The following is a 17,888-nucleotide window of genomic DNA, read 5'->3' as shown; positions in this document are numbered from 1 at the left end:
GTTCACATCACTATCACAAACAAGCTAAGTACAGAAAACTCCAAAGAGGAGATATAATACCTAGACTATCAGGAGGAAATCAATGAAAGTAAAAACTAAGAAATCCTAGAACAACCTTTGGCACAATTTCTCCATATTTAAGTAGCCTGGAACTGAATGAGAGCTTTGAGGGAGAGGAGATAGCCTTCAGAGAAAACGTGAATTTATCATCACTGTTACTTGTAGATGGTATTTTTATGGCCCATTCCCCCATTCTCAATGTCACTATATATTGGACTGGATGACACATTGGTACTCACAGGACATATAAGCCATTTTGAGAAAGCTGAAGGAAATGATCAATAGTTGATGACCCTTTGCATTTGTAGGTGGCACAAATTATATTATTTTTAATCAGACATAGAAACATTGTGAAATGTATTTGTCAAAAAAACTTTAAGTTTAAAGTCATAGAAACCCAACTCAAAATAATTTAAGCAGAAAAAAAACCCAGGGGTCTATAGTGGCTGAAGGTATGGAGAAGTTAAGTAATTAATCAAATTCAGGGCTTTAAGAGATGTTATCTACATTCTGTCTGTCTCTCTATCTCTTGAAAGTTCTTCCCATGCATTGGTCAAGATGACACCAGTAAGTCCATGTCCTGCTAGCTTAGTAACACCAGGAATAGGAAGTAGTTTTTTTTTTAAAACATCAAAGGAAGATACTTATTAAACTGGCCTGTGACAATATGCTCATTCCTGAGCTAATCACTCAGCCAGGGAGATGGGGGACTCTGATTGGCCAGAGCTGCCAATTAGATATTTAATCCCACACTCTTAAACAGGAGCAGACACCAAGAATTCCAGGTATCTGAGGAAAGCCTCTAATATAAAATATTGAGACCAAAAAGAACCCATCAGAGAAAAAACGAGTTAGAGGTTACAGTACCTAGGTAGGGAGAAGACAATTAAAAAAATGGAAACCTTAAAAGTTTATCCTTAATCTCACCAGAGAAGATAGTGCAAGCATGAAAGAAGAACAAGGTATTATTAAAAAGGAACATTCAGAAGATGACTATGCCTCTTAAATTTTTTTTTATTTTTATTTTATTTTTTATTTTTTATTTTTTTTTAAAGATTTTATTTATTTATTTGAGAGAGAGAATGAGAGAGTGAGAGAGAGCACATGAGAGGGGGGAGGGTCAGAGGGAGAAGCAGACTCCCTGCTGAGCAGGGAGCCCGATGCAGGACTCGATCCGGAGACTCCAGGATCATGACCTGAGCCGAAGGCAGTCGCTTAACCAACTGAGCCACCCAGGCGCCCTTAAATTTTTTTTTAATGGTAGCACAAATGAAAACCTCAATAGCTGGATAAGGAGATATATTTCCAAAACTCTTCCAGAAAGTAACTTAAAAAAATAAAGAGATAGAAAAATTAGAGAGAAAGGAAAATTAAAGAACCAGTCTAGTATGTCCAAAATCCAAGTAACAGGTGCTCCAAAAGAGAAAAAAGAAAAAAATAGACAGGCAAAAATCATCAATAAAATAATTCAAGAAAATGTTCAGGATCAAAGGGATATGTTTCCAAGTTTTAAAAAACTCACAAAGCAAACAGGGCAACAGATAAAAATAAACACACACTAGGACCCATCATCAAGAAATTCAGGATCCTGGGTTTAAAAGGTCCTACATACAAGTCAAGAGAGATAGAGATAGAGAAAGAGAGATATACAAATAGAGAGAGATGGAGATAATATAAATAGGTCACATACTAATGATCAGGAATTGGGATAATTTTAGACTTCTCAACAACATTGCTGGAAGCGAGAAGAAAATGGAACAATGCTTTAAAAATGATTTCCAATCTAGAATTCTATACTGAACCAAATTATCAGTCAATTAGGAAGACATATAAGGTTTTAAAAAATTTACCATTTCGTACTCTATTAGGGCGCCACTGCAGGGTGTGCTTTATCAATGAAGAAATCCCTGAATACAGGACCCAGGAGATCCAACACAGGAGAGAGGTAAAGATGTTCTTCAGCACGGTAGCATGGCAGAAAGCAAAGACAGCAACATATCCAGAGTAGCACAGATGGAAAAGCACTGGGAGGTATTTCTAAAAGAAAAATGAACATCACAAAACAGTTGATGTGATGGGACCTCTTGAAAGGAGATTCAGACACTTGCCAGAAAATACGGAATTTAATTAATGTTTAAGGTTCAGTATGTAGCAAACATGAGGTAATTATTAATCACAAGAGAATCAAAGGTGATTAAAAGGAAAAGTAATCATATTTGACTACAAAGCACACCCACGTACAGTATTTACATAGCCATAAAAAGGTAAAGAACAATATTGATCTAACTGGAATTAAGATATAGGAACACTGAGGAGAGGGGAGGATGTTAAATGCTCATTTTCCACAGTAGGAAGTCAATTAATTATGGCGGAGCTGAAAAAATAAGAAGCAGCAATTATTAAGAGAAACATTTTATTTAGAGAAATAGAATAGTTAAATAAAAATAAATTAGAAGAGGAGAAAATGATTTTCTCTGGAAGGGGGCAAATGGCAAGGCAGACGTGGTTTTTATATAAGTCTGTAAACACGTGCATTTTATGCACATTATAACTTCGCACATAGAAATATAACTTTGATAAATGTAGAAGTTAAAAAAAATCTTATGCTCTCCCTAGTTCATTCTCTACTCTTTGAAATGCTAAGCTTTAGCTCTCTTTGGAATTGACAGCTTTCATGTCAACAATTAGCTAAAAGAAGGTGACAGCAAATAGATTTGTTTTTTGTTTTCTTTTGAGAAGTGCATTTAGTAAGAGTGACATAAATAAAAAGGAGACTGGATAAAGCACGTTGACAGTAAAAGAAATCATTTTGTGCCACAGCCAATTTATTTACACTAACACCAGCCTTTTATTTTTTATTTATTTTTTAAAGTTTTTATTTTAATTCCAATTAGTAAGAGATAATTTTTTTTAAATATGCCATTTTCTTTATTAAGAAGACATCATACTGAATGAACTATTGGATAGTATGTTTTGCTTTCAGTTATAAATAAGTCACTATCATAAAACTGCTAGAACTCATATAAGATACAGTTTTATATTAGCTTCAGGTATATAATGTAGTAATCCAACACAAGCCTCTTATTTTTTAGAAGACTGATTTTCCATAGTAGATAAATGCTGGAAGACTATTATACTTTTCGCTTGGCACAATCAATAAAATTACCTCACAGCAATCATTTAATAACTTTTAGACTCTTATATATAAAATCAGAACAATGACTTCTAAAATTGATAAGTACTCGATCAATAAAATCTTTTTCTCTCCAACCAGATTCTTTCTCAGAATGAACTCATTTTTATCAGTATTGTCAAAAACTGTGAAATTAAAAATTAACTACTTGTGTTATCATAGAAATAAAAATAAAATAGCTTTCTAGTCAGTTACATATGAGTTGCAGCCCTCAGCTTGCTCACAGTTTGGTATTAGCTGGGGAGACAAAAATGTGAGCGGATACAATGTGAACACACAATTATAACGGAACATGGCCAGGGTCCAAATGGGGCTTTGGGAATGAAATAGAGGGTATGTATAACTTCCTGGGGATGAGAGGGGGACATTTCAGGCAGAGAACCCCCTTCTGAAAGGCCAGGAAAGCATGAGCTGCTGGTAGCCTCTAGCTCAGTATATAGATGGACACAGGGAATCCAACACAAGGTAAATGCCAGGCCAAGAAAAGGCCATTAGACAGGGAGGGGGCACATTCAGTGGGGTGCACAGGAGCAGGGTGGTCCTGAGAGATGAAAACAGAACAGTAACAGTTGAGATATACTCTTGGCAATCAAGGTCTGAAGGTCAGAATATTAGGAAGAAGAGTGGGCCTGGGAGAATCATCTAGAGAGAGTGGGAGCCATTCGGAATTCCACGGTTTCTCTTCAGGCCTCCTGTTAGGATCAGGTCTGAGCTATAAGCAGAACCAGTAAGTAGGTCATCTGCTACTTCAGGCTTGGCCTAGATCTCCTCACTAGAGCCTTTTAACCTATTTTAACTGTACAGTTCAGTAGTATTTCATCATATTCACTGTTGTGTAACAGATCTCTGGAACTTTTTCATCTTGCAAAACTGAAACTCTACACACATTCTGTTCTCTTAGATTTTCCCTCCATTTTGGGAGACCCACCAGATATTTAAAGGACCAGCATCTTCCACTTGAGTCATCCCACTTGGAGGAGTTCAGCACCCCAACCCAGGCACATTGAAGCTCCAAGTATTGGCATTTTCCAAAATCTATTAGAGTACTAGGGTGGAATTCTCAAGTTTATCCCTTTTTCCCTAAGCACTTCAGCAAAGATTTGCAACCAGCTGCATGAATCAGCATCTGGTTTGAAAGGAGATCAATATAGCTTAGTGTTCCCAATAAAATAAGAACAGAGAACCAATTTAATTATTATGCTTCTGTTGAGCTTTCTATCCCCAAAGCTAATTATTTTTCGGTAAGGATCTCCACCTTGATTATAGCCCACGTTACACAAAATTTAGAATTCAATAATGTTGCATCCAGCTTCAGGGAGTCAGGCTCAGCAAACATATTTTTATTAGCTAAAAGTTCTGGCAAAGGGAGTAGCCCTGACAAAAGCAAAAAGCTTGCGGGGGGGGGGGGGAGGGGCAGACAGAAAGACTGACTAGACTTTGGGGTAGAGTCTTTCAGAATTTCTTTCAATATGAATAGATTTTCCCACAAATTAAACTTAGAAGCATTCGTTATAGCACAAGTCAGCTTTACTTGAGTCTGTTTCAGATATTATGACTTCATCTCTGACAAATGGATTTAAGCTACTGGAGATGCTGAGTGAATGCAGCATCTGGCTATAATTCGAGTTAGCTTCATTTTGTTCATCATCTTTGGCACCATCTCCAGATTCTTCCTATGGGTCCTTAAGCAAGTAAGGGAAGGAGGAGAAATTACAGGAGGAGATAGTACCCTCTAGCATCTCCTCTACAGTCTGGTGTCACAGGTGTTAGGGGAAACCTGTCAGGTTTTAGGGAAAGCATGAAAAGCAGACTTTGAGATGGGGATTAGCATATAAGAAATTATTGGGAAATGCTCTTGGAAACATCACCTGTGAGGGAAGGGAAGGAGTCAGCCTTGGGCAAAAGGAGAAGATGGGCCTCAGACAATTACAAGGGGGTCTCTTAGGGTATTCAACTTGTCCCAGTTTGCCTAAGACTGTTCCAGTTTTAGCATTTAAAGTCTCACATCTTGGGAAACCCCTCAGTCCCAGGCAAACCAGGATGGTTGGTCACCCTAAGCCCTCTGGAACTGGGATGTCCCAGTTGAGATATCCTGAATTATAACCAGGTGGCTGGGCCTTTAAGCCCCTGAATCAACCATTCAGTAGATAGGGGATGTCCTCCTAACCTCCAAGGAAGCATAACTGTGGATGATGTACCTCTCTTTAGCCAAGGGCAATGTTTGGAGAGGGATTCAGCGGTGAGCTGTCAGTTACCAACTCTTTCAGCAGCTGGAGCAATGAGCACTTCCTTCCTGAAAGAGGCAGTGTTGGGGGGTGCCGGATTTTGCAGTAAGTTACACTCTGGGCTCTCAGAAAGTCCATGAATATTGATGCATCCAAAGGTGGATCCAGTTAGTCCCTTACAGAGCAATCATCTTAATCTGGAAAACCAAAGGCCCAAAACTAAGTGCCACCCCCAACAGATGCTGCTGCTGAGTTCTTGGTACTTAGAGAAATGTGGCCAACCATCTATCTATTTGAGGAGCTGTTCCAGCCCTTTGATACTGATACGTCATTGTTCAGGTGACATGAATTTTGGTGGCTCCAACCCATCTTCCTCTTTCATTTCAGGAGAGGGGCTCTGGCCAAGCCAAGAGTACACAATGAGCTTCGGGAGGATAATGGCTGTCCTACCTGCTAAGGCCAATATAATCCTATATATGTCAGAAGCATGTGCTGAGGAGTCAGCTAGCCTGCATTCCCTTCCATCCCTAACCTTGTGGCCAAGTTGTTAATGTCTCTAAACTTCAGTTGCCTCATCTACAGATGAGGCTAACAAGGCCTACTTTTTAGGGTTCTTGTTAAGATTAAATGAAATTTAGATAGACATACAGATATATGTTGAAAGGTACTATATTTTTTTTATTATGTTATGTTAATCCCCATACATTACATCATTAGTTTTTGATGTAATGTTCCATGATCCATTGTTTGCATATAACACCCAGTGCTCCATTCAATACGTGCCCTCTTTAATACCCATCACCAGGCTAACCCATCCCCCCACCCCCCTCCCCTCTAGAACCCTCAGTTTGTTTTTCAGACTATGGACTCTGAAAGGTACTATATCTTAATGATTAAGAACTCACATTTTCTTGATTTCATATTATTGGCTCCACTATTCACTAGCTATATGTCATATGTCTCTGGGTAAGTTATTAGTTTCTATATACCTCAATTTCCTCACCTGTAAAATGAGCTATAGTGAGGATCAAATGAAACCATCTATTTAAATGACTATAGCTAGAGCATAACACCCAGATAAGTGCTCAGTATAAGTTAACTCATTATTATTCAGAGTCCTAGCACAGTGTTTGGCATATAGTAAGTGTTCATCAAATTGTTATTAAGATGGAGATACAATTCCTGCAATTAATAATGAAACAATAATAGAACACCTCCTCCTTCTGATGATGCTTCTCTTTTCCTTTTTGAATGGGGCATTTTGGGTGGTGAAACTTGGAGGTGCATGAGCCTTCTTAGGAAGTGCCTTTGGGACAGAAGAGCTGAGAGAGTTTGGAGTAGTGTTTGGGTAAGAATAATGGGGGCTCTGGCTGCTTGGGACTGGCTATTTCCTGGCCCAGTGGTTCTTAAAGATTTTTATTTATTTATTTATTTGACAGAAAGAGACACAGCGAGAGAGGAAACACAAGCAGGGGGAGTGGGAGAGGGAGAAGCAGGCTTCCCGCTGAGCAGGGAGCCTGATGCGGGGCTCGATCCCAGGACCCTGGGCTCATGACCTGAGCTGAAGGCAGACGCTTAATGACTGAGCCACCCAGGTGCCCCACCAGTGGTTCTTAAATAATGGCTTGAGACCAACACTATCATCAACTGGGAACTTATTAGAAGTGCAAATTCTTGGGTTTCACCCCAGACCTACTGAATCTGAAACTCTGTGGCTGAGGCACAGCGATCTGTTTCAACAAGTCCTTCAGATGATTCTGCTGCATACTCAAGTTTGAGAACCGATATCCTAAGCTTTGGAAATGAGACGAGAGCAATCTTAAATTTTTCATGTTAGATGGGGAATAGTGCTTCTGGAGACAAGTGACTCCCAGCAAATTCCTTCAAGGATGTCCATAATTGGACATCAACCCTTGGAGCCGGCCTTCTTTGGGGCAAGCAGTGAGAGAGGACCAGTGCCACCTCTCTGTTATGCCATATCATAATGTGTAGATGCAGCTCAGTTACTCTATGCATGCTTGACCCATAGCAGGTGTTCAATAAATAGCTACTGAGCTAAGGAGACAGGAAGTCTATGCAGAGGACAAAAGTCCTCAATACATTTCATTGCTTATGCCACCACAGTCCCTTTTCATGCAAATCCTGGAACAAGGAACTACTCATGTGTGGGACTCCTTACTGTACACCTATGTGACTGACTTGGCATAGCTGTTCAGTTGAAAAAGCACATGGTTTCTTTCAGGCTAGGGATATAGCCATCCATCACCTAAACTACCCATGTGGCCAGTACCCCATTCCCATACTCAAATTTCTAAAATATTAGAGATTTATGGAATCAGGAGAAAACCCACTGAAAAATCTCCCCCCATCCAAAGGTTTTGATAGTCAGTATAGCTCATTGCTATCAATCACATATACCTTGGAATCATATAGATGTGATCATATACATGAAATAATCATACACATGAAAACTGACATTACTGAGAAAAAGTTGAAATACTTGTTTCTGTATTTTTGTTTTAAGATATGAAAGCATATGGGAGTCCTGTTGGGTACAAATGGCTCTGTATTTTCTAAATCTCTAAAACAAAATGTGTAAGAATCTTCTGCTCGAAATTCCATATGGCTTTAATTAATTCACAAAGTGAGTAAATGTATTTTCCATTTAATGGTAAAGGCTTTTGGCAGTAGGACCACTTACTTTGCACTAGTTAATGGAGCATTAAGAAAAAGACAGAGAAACATTAATCATATTTGAAAACATGCCTAGTTTTGTTGTTAGGCTATTAACCACTTATAGCACTACTTATTAAAATGATATAAAATATTCAAAGAGAATTATCTTAAAATTAGTACTATCATATAAAAGTTAATAAACCAAGACGCAATATTCTCTAAAACTAAACAAATAGAAAACACCATATCTCCAGCTATGAAATAATGCCATTTTCCCACTTAAATCATCTTATCATTTCAAACAGGAGACTTTACCAGTTGTCACACTTTCTCTGAGTAAAATGAACAGAAAAAGTAAAAATATTGACCACAAGATTTATTTAAAAATGTTGTTTGTTCTTTAAAAAGAGAGAGAAACTGTAAATTCCCCAACAACGAAGGTATCATGAGCAGCTCAAAGACAGCTTCCTTAAAAAGTACTGCTTTTTGCTTTCAAAGAGACTTTGTCTTTTGTATTACTATTGATTTCTATCCATATAGTGAGGGTACTGCACATAACACCAAGGTCATTTCATCCCTCAATTTATAAAGATTGCTTTCAAGCTGAACACATGGGATAATGATGAATGCTGCCTTATTTAGAGCAGATGGGATCATCTTGGCAGAGTCAAAAACTGTATTTGGCATAGTGGTAAACTATATGAGAACAGTTCTTGAGGGATGAGATGGTGTTGGATGAATTCCAAGACAGTATACACTAACCCATTGAGAAATCCAAGATGTAATAGTTTGCTAGGGCTGCCATAACAACTGGGTGGCTTAAACAACCGAAATGTATTCTCTCACAGTTCTGGAGGCTAGAAGTCCAAGATCAAGATGTCAGCAGGTTTTCTTTTTTCCTTAGGCCTCTCTCCTTGGCTTGCAGATGGCCACCTTCTCACTATATCCTCACAAGGTTGTTCTGTGTTGTATCATAATCTCCTCTTCTTATAAGGACATAGCCATATTGTAATGTGGCCACCCTAATGACCCAATTTTAACTTAATTACCTCTGTAAAGGCCCTATTTCCAAATACAGTCACATTCTGAGGTACTAGGGATTAGGACTTCAATATATGAATCTCAAGGGGGCAGAATTCAGCCCACAACAGGAAATAACAAAATTCTTCTAGCTTTGGGAATGTAACTTTTCTTCATTCACTCATTAAATTGCAATTATTCATATAATGAACAAATAACTGTGAATTTCAACTGTAATAACTGGCCTGGCCCAAGAGGTGACTGAAAATGTTCCTACGGAAATAACAATTCAACCAACATTTGAAAAATTAGTAAATATGAAACAAATGAAGGGGGGAGAAGGGGTTTTAGAGACAAAATAGTATATATGAAGACTCCTGTGTCAAGGAGTATGTGTGAAGGAGCAAAAGAAGGACACTATAGCCAGATCAGGAAGATAGAGAGGAAGTTGGGGACCAGAGAAGGATGGAGAAATAGGTAGAGGCCATACAGGGAGGGTCTTGTGGCATAGATTAAGGATTTTGTGTCTATTTAATGAGTAATGATTTTAAAGTGTTTAAAATTAAAGTGTTTATTTTTTATTTTTGAGAGAGAGAGAGCATGAGTGGTGGGGCTGGGGCAGAGAGAGAGAGGGAGAGAGAATCTTTTTTATTTTAAAGATTTGTTTATTTCTTTTAGAGAGAGAGAGCACGGGGCGGGGAGGGGCAGAGGGAGAGGGCGAAAGAGAATCCTCAAGCAGACTCCAGCTGAGCATGCAGCCCAACACGGGGCTTGATCCCAGAACCCTGAGATCATGACCTGAGCTAAAACCAAATGTCCAATGCTTAACCGACTGAGCCACCCAGGTGCCCCTAAAATTAAAGTGTTTTAAATCTGGGGAGGAGGGCATCTGTGTGGGCCAGTTTGTTGAGCATCTGACTCTTGGTTTTGGCTCAGATCATGATCTCAGGATCATGGGATCGAGCCCCCAGTCAGGCTCCACACTCAGTGCAGAGTCTGCTTGTCCCTCTCCCTTCCCCTCTGCCCCTCCCCCCCACTCTCTTGCTCATGCACTCTCTCTCTAAAATAAATAAATAAATAAATAAATAAATAAATAAATAAATAAATAAAATCTTAAAAAAATAAATCTGGGGAGGGGGATGAGGATGGAAGTAATCTTACGACTTTGAGAATAGATCATGGATAGTGGTAGAGAGGAAGTAGGCAAGCAAGTTAGGAGGTATTTGCAGAGGTTTAGGACATGGTGGAGAGACAAAAGAGATTGACAGGTTCAAAAATATTTAAGAGGTAAAATAAAAAGAATTAGATTAATGATAGATTATACATGTGTGTTGGGGAATGGTGATGAAGAGAAATGAATTGAGAAATAATTACTAGATTTTGGCCTTTTAAAACTGGATGAATAGTGGTAACATTCCCTGAGATAGAGATCAGTAGGATAGTATAGGGTCATGTTTGGAAGAAATGCCATGTTTTCCTTTGGATCTTGTTGAGTTTGAGATGCCTTTATGATATCAAAGAGGTATAAATTAGACAGACATGCTGGTCTAGAATGCAGACTAAAGGTTTGGGCAAAAGATACAAATGTGATTTCTTTCTTTATGGGTGGCAACTGAAGATGAAGAGGTGGATAAAATCAGCCAGAGACTATAGAGTGAGAACAAGAGTAGGTGTAGAACCAAGCCTTGAGGAACTTTAACATTTCATGGTCACAGACAGATGAACCTGCAAGGGAGACCAGGCAGAAACAAGCAGAGAAGTAAAAGGAGAACCAGTGGTACATAGTGTCGAGCTGTCAAGAGTGTTTCAAGAGGTGTATGCAGTCAATTTGTATAATGTCACTACGAGACTAAGAATTGAAAATGCCCTTTGTATTCATTGACATGAAGGTCTTCAGTGACATGATGGGGCAGAATGCACAGGGGCATGGTTGGAGAGTGATGAGAGGTGGTGAAATAGAAATGGGTATGTCTTGGGTGTGGCTCCCCCAGAAGCAGATGCTGAGACAGGATTTAACTTCACGTGGTTTATTTGGGAGACAATCCCAGGAAGCAACAGTAAGGGAGAAGGGAAGTGAGAAGGAAAGGGAAAGAACCATGTAAAAGGTGAGGTACTGAGCATATTGTTGCTGTGGCAACTGTTACTCAGTCCTGCTGGGTACCTCTGGGAGCCAATGCAGAACATACCTCAGAGTTATGCTCATCTCACCTAGGGACTAGGAAGTTTCATATTTATCTTCCAACTTCCATCCATCATTTGCTGAGGGATGTTCCCATGGACACAAATTCCCCAAAACTTCTGGTGTACCCTGCACTAGGACTAGAGAGAAGCCTCTGGGGTGGGGGGCTGAGGGGCGTCCCAGGTGCTTAAATTAGGATGCCACTGACCTGTTCTGGAAGCTGAGTGCTGCAAGAAGTTGAGCGGAGAACCGACTGTGTCAGCCTTACGATGCAGTCCGTACGGATAGTACAGACAACTCAAGGGATTTGGAGATGAGGAATAGGAGGGAAATTTGGAGTTGGCTGGAGTGAGATAAAAGGTTAAGAGAGATTATTTTGGGGGGAGGAGCAAGATGGTGAAGGAGTAGGAGACCTGGATTTCGTCTGGTCCCAGGAATTCAGCTGGATAGGGGTCAAACCATTCTGAACACCTACGAACTCAACAGGAGAGCGAAGAAAAGAAGAGCAGCAACTCTCTGAACGAAAAGCGACCACTTTCTGGAAGGTAGGACGTGCGGAGAAGTGAATCCGAGGCAAAATTCAGGAAGATAGATGGTGGGGAAGGGGGCCTCCGTCGGCCACTTCTGGCAAGTGATAGCGCAGCAGAGCACAAAATCGGAACTTGTAGAAGTCGGCTCTGCTGAGGGACATCGCTCCAGTGGCTAAGCGGGGGGTGGAACCCTCGCAGGACAGTGTGGTCTCAGGACCCTCGGGGTCACAGGAAGACCGGGGGTGCCTGAGTGCGGCAGAGCTCCCAGGTATCGGAGCGGGGAAGCCGGCTGCAGAGACGGAGCCAAGGCATGGGCTCTCAGCTCGGGGTTGCCATAGACCATGATCCACGGCACAGTCGGGCCACTGCTCCTCCAGCAGGGACCCAACAAGCGGCAGATCCGAGGAGACTCCCCTTCCTCCCCCAGGAGGAGCGGCGCGGGAGCACACCGCAGGGATCTGCTGGGTTTGGAGACTCCACACGGGGTCATGTGCCAGAGATAGAAATGCTCGGTCACAGGCCGGGTGAGCACGGAGTGCGGCCGGAGACCGGGGAGACGGGAGTGACTGACTGCTTTTCTCTGGGGGCGCACTGAGAAGCGGGACCCCGAGTTCTCGGCTCCTCCGGGGCGGAGATTGGGAGGCCGCTGTTTTCACTCTCCGCCTCCAAAGCTGTACGGAAAGCTTGCAGGGAACAAAAGCTCCCGAGAGCAAACCCGAGCAGAATACTTAGCCCGGACCGGGCAAGGGCGGGGCAATTCCGCCTCTGGCAAAGACATTTGGGAACCACGGCAACAGGCCCCTCCCCCAGAAGATCAGCAAGAACAGCCAGCCAAGACCAAGTTTACTGATCAATGAGAACAGCAGAACTCCAGTGCTAGGGGAACACTGCACAGAGAATCCATGGCTTTTTTACCATGATTCTTTAGTCTCTCAAAGTTAATTTTTTTTAACTTTTTCTTTTTTTTTAATTTTTCTTTTTCCCTTTTTCAACCAACAACTTATCAATTCCTTTTTAAAAAATATTTTTTATTTTTCATTTTTAGAGTCATATTCTATCCCTTCATAGTAGTTAACCTTACTTTTGGTATATATATATAAAAGTTGTTCTCTCTTTAAAATTTTGGGATACAGTTTTTTCTAACAGACCAAAATATACCCTAAATCTCTAGTGTATGGCTTTATTCTAGTCTCCTGCCTGATCACATTCTCTCCCTTTTTTTTTAAATCCTCTTCTTTCTTTTTTCAACCAACTTCTTATCTTATCAATTCCTTTTATAAAATCTTTTATAATTTCCATCTTTGCAGTCATATTCCATCCCTTCATAGTATTTATCCTTATTTTTGTACACATATAAGTAACACATAAGTATTCTGGTTTTTTGTTTGTTTGTTTTTATCTTTTACTTTTTTTTTTCTTTTCTTTTTCCTTTCTTTCCCTTTCTTTTCCCCCGGTTTCAGGTCTCTTCTGATTTGTTTAGTGTATATTTCTCTGGGGTTGTTGTTACCCTATTACCATTTTGTTCTCTCATTCATCTATTCTCCTCTGGACAAAATGACAAGATGGAAAAAATCACCTCAACAAAAAGAATAAGAAGCAGTACCGACTGCCAGGGACCTAATCAATACGGACATTAGTAAGATGTCGGAACTAAATTTCAGAATTATGATTTTAAAGATACTAGCTGGGCTTGAAAAAAGCATAGAAGATACTAGAGAATCCCTTTCTGGAGAAATAAAAGAACTAAAATCTAACCAAGTCAAAATCAAAAAGGCTATTAATGAGGTGCAATCAGAAATGGAGGCTCTTGGGGCACCTGGGTGGCTCAGTCGTTAAGCGTCTGCCTTCGGCTCAGGTCATGGTCCCAGGGTCCTGGGATCGAGCCCTGCATCGGGCTCCCTGCTCAGCGGGAGGCCTGCTTCTCCCTCTCCCACTCCCCCTGCTTGTGTTCCTTCTCTCACTCTGTCTCTGTCAAATAAATAAATAAAATCTTTAAAAAAAAAAAAAGAAAGAAAGAAATGGAGGCTCTAACTTCTAGGATAAATGAGGCAGAAGACAGAATTAGTGACATAGAAGACCAAATGATGGAAAATAAAGAAGCTGAGAAAAAGAGAGATAAACAACTACTGGATCACGGGGGCAGAATTCGAGAGATAAGCGATACCATAAGATGAAACAATATTAGAATAATTGGGATCCCAGAAGAAGAAGAAAGAGAGAGGGGGGCAGAAGGTATATGGGAGCAAATTATAGCAGAGAATTTCCCTAATTTGGGGAAGGAAACAGGCATCAAAATCCAGGAGGCACAGAGAACCCCCCTCAAAATCAATAAAAATAGGTCAACAGCCCGACATCTAATAGTAAAATTTACGAGTCTCAGAGACAAAAAGAAAATCCTGAAAGTAGCTCAGGAGAAGAGATCTGTAACCTACAATGGTAGAAACATTAGATTGGCAACAGACCTATCCACAGAGACCTGGCAGGCCAGAAAGGACTGGCATGATATATTCAGAGCACTAAATGAGAAAAATATGCAGCCAAGAATACTATATCCAGCTAGGCTGTCATTGAAAATAGAAGGAGAGATAAAAAGCTTCCAGGACAAACAAAAACTAAAGGAATTTGCAAACACGAAACCAGCCCTATAAGAAATATTGAAAGGGGTCCTCTAAGCAAAGAGACAGCCTAAAAGTAACATAGACCAGAAAGGAACACAGACAATATACAGTAAGTCACCTTACAGGCAATACAATGGCACTAAATTCCTCTTTCAATAGTTACCCTGAATGTAAATGGGCTAAATGCCCCAATCAAAAGACAAAGGCTATCAGATTGGATAAAAAAACAAGACCCATCAATATGCTGTCTGCAAGAGACTCATTTTAGAACCAAAGACACCCCCAGATTGAAAGTGAGGGGGTGGAAAACCATTCACCATGCTAATGGACACCAAAAGAAAGTTGGGGTGGCAATCCTTATATCAGACAAATTAGATTTTAAACCAAAGACTGTAATAAGAGATGTGGAAGGACACTATATCCTACTTAAAGGATCTATCCAACAAGAAGATCTAACAATTGTAAATATCTATGCCCCTAACCTGGGAGCAGCCAATTATATAAGCCAATTAATAACAAAAGCAAAGAAACACATCGACAACAATACAATAATAGTGGGGGACTTTAACACCCCCCTCACTGAAATGGACAGATCATTTAAGCAAAAGATCAACAAGGCAATAAAGACTTTAAATGACACACTGGACCAATTGGACTTCACAGATATATTCAGAACATTCCATCCCAAAGCAACAGAATACACATTCTTCTCTAGTGCCCATGGAACATTCTCCAGAATAGATCACATCCTAGGTCATAAATCAGGTCTCAACTGGTACCAAAAGATTGGGATCATTCCCTGCCTATTTTCAGACCACAATGCTTTGAAACTAGAACTCAATCACAAGAGGAAAGTCGGAAACAACTCAAATACATGGGGGCTAAAGAGCATCCTACTGAAGAATGAATGGGTCAACCAGGAAATTAAAGAAGAATTAAAAAAGATCATGGAAACCAATGAAAATGAAAACACAACTGTTCAAAATCTTTGGGATGCAGCAAAGGCAGTCCTAAGAGGAAAGGATATAGCAATACAAGCCTTTCTCAAGAAACAAGAAAGGTCTCAAATACACAACCTAACCCTACACCTAAAGGAGCTGGAGAAAGAACAGCAAATAAAGCCTAAACCCAGCAGGAGAAGAGAAATGATAAAGTTCAGAGCAGAACTCAATGAAATAGAAACCAAAAGAACAGTAGAACAGATCAATGAAACTAGGAGCTGGTTCTTTGAAAGAATTAACAAGATTGATAAACCCCTGGCCAGACTTATCAAAAAGAAAAGAGAAATGACCCAAATCAACAAAATCATGAATGAAAGAGGAGAGATCACAACCAACACCAAAGAAATACAATTATAAGAACATATTATGAGCAACTCTATGCCAGCAAATTAGATCATCTGGAAGAAATGGATGCATTCCTAGAGATGTATCAACTACCAAAACTGAACCAGGAAGAAATAGAAAACCTGAACAGACCTATAACCACTAAGGAAATTGAAGCAGTCATCAAAAATCTCCCAACAAACAAGAGCCCAGGGCCAGATGGCTTCCCAGGGGAATTCTACCAAACATTTAAAGAAGAATTAATACTTACCTATTCTTCTGAAACTGTTCCAAAAAAATAGAAATGGAAAGAAAACTTCCAAACTCGTTTTATGAGGCCACCATTACCTTGATCCCCAAACCAGACAAAGACCCCATCAAAAAGGAGAATTATAGACCAATATCCTTGATGAACATGGATGCAAAAATTCTCACCAAAATATTAGCCAATAGGATCCAACAGTACATTAAAAGGATTATTCACCAAGACCAAGTGGGATTTATCCCTGGGCTGCGAGGTTGGTTCAACATCTGCAAATCAATCAAGGTGATACAATACATTAATAAAAGAAAGAACAAGAACCATATGATCCTCTCAATAGACGCAGAAAAAGCATTGGGACAAAGTACAGCATCCTTTCTTGATCAAAACTCTTCAGAGTGTAGGGATAGAGGGTACATACCTCAATATCATAAAAGCCATCTATGAAAAACCCACAGCGAATATCATCCTCAATGGGGAAAAACTGAGAGCTTTCCCGCTAAGGTCAGGAATGCAGCAGGGATGTCCACTATCACCACTGCTATTCAACATAGTATTAGAAGTCCTAGCCACAGCAATCAGACAACAAAAAGAAATAAAAGGCATCCAAATCAGCAAAGAAGAAGTCAAACTCTCACTCTTTGCAGATGATATGATACTTTATGTGGGAAACCCAAAAGACTCCACCCCAAAACTGCTAGAACTCATACAGGAATTCAGTAAAGTGGCAGGATAGAAAATAAATGCACAGAAATCAGTGGCATTCCTATACGCCAACAACAAGACAGAAGAAAGAGAACTTAAGGAGTCGATCCCATTTACAATTGCACGCAAAACCATAATATACCTAGGAATAAATCTAACCAAAGAGGCAAAGAATCTGTACTCAGAAAACTATAAAATACTCATGAAAGAAATTGAGGAAGACACAAAGAAATGGGAAAACGTTCCATGCTCATGGATTGGAAGAACAAATATTGTGAAGATGTCAATGCTACCTACAGCAATCTACACATTCAATGTAATCTCTATCAAAATACCATCAACTTTTTTCAAAGAAATGGAACAAATAATCCTAAAATTTGTATGGAACCAGAAAAGACCCCGAATAGCCAGAGGAATGTTGAAAAAGAAAAGCAAAGCTGGTGGCCTCACAATTCTGGACTTCAAGCTCTATTACAAAGCTGCCATCATCAAGACAGTATGGTACTGGCACAAAAACGGACACATAGATCAATGGAACAGAATAGAGAGCCCAGAAATGGACCCTCAACTCTATGGTCAACTAATCTTTGACAAAGCAGCAAAGAATGTCCAATGGAAAAAAGACAGTCTCTTCAACAAATGGTGTTGGGAAAGTTGGACAGCCACATGCAGAAGAATAAAACTGGACCATTTCCTTACACCACACACAAAAATAGACTCAAAATGGTTGAAAGACCTAAATGTGAGACAGAAGTCCATCCAAATCCTAATGAACACAGGCAGCAACCTCTTCGACCTCAGCCGCAGCAACTTCTTCCTAGAAACATCGCCAAAGGCAAGGGAAGCAAGGGCAAAAATGAACTATTGGGACCTCATCAAGATAAAAAGCTTTCGCACAGCAAAGGAAACAGTCAACAAAACCAAAAGACAACCAACAGAATGGGAGAAGATATTTGCAAATGACATATCAGGTAAAGGGCTAGTATCCAAAATCTATAAAGAACTTCTGAAACTCAACACCCAAAGAACAAATGATCCAATTAAGAAATGGGCAGAAGACATGAACAGACATTTTTCCAAAGAAGACATCCAAAT

This window comes from Halichoerus grypus, chromosome X (genome assembly GCF_964656455.1).
Source record: "Halichoerus grypus chromosome X, mHalGry1.hap1.1, whole genome shotgun sequence".
Lineage (NCBI taxonomy): Eukaryota > Metazoa > Chordata > Mammalia > Carnivora > Phocidae > Halichoerus > Halichoerus grypus.
Note: the sequence above shows the minus strand (reverse complement) of the source record.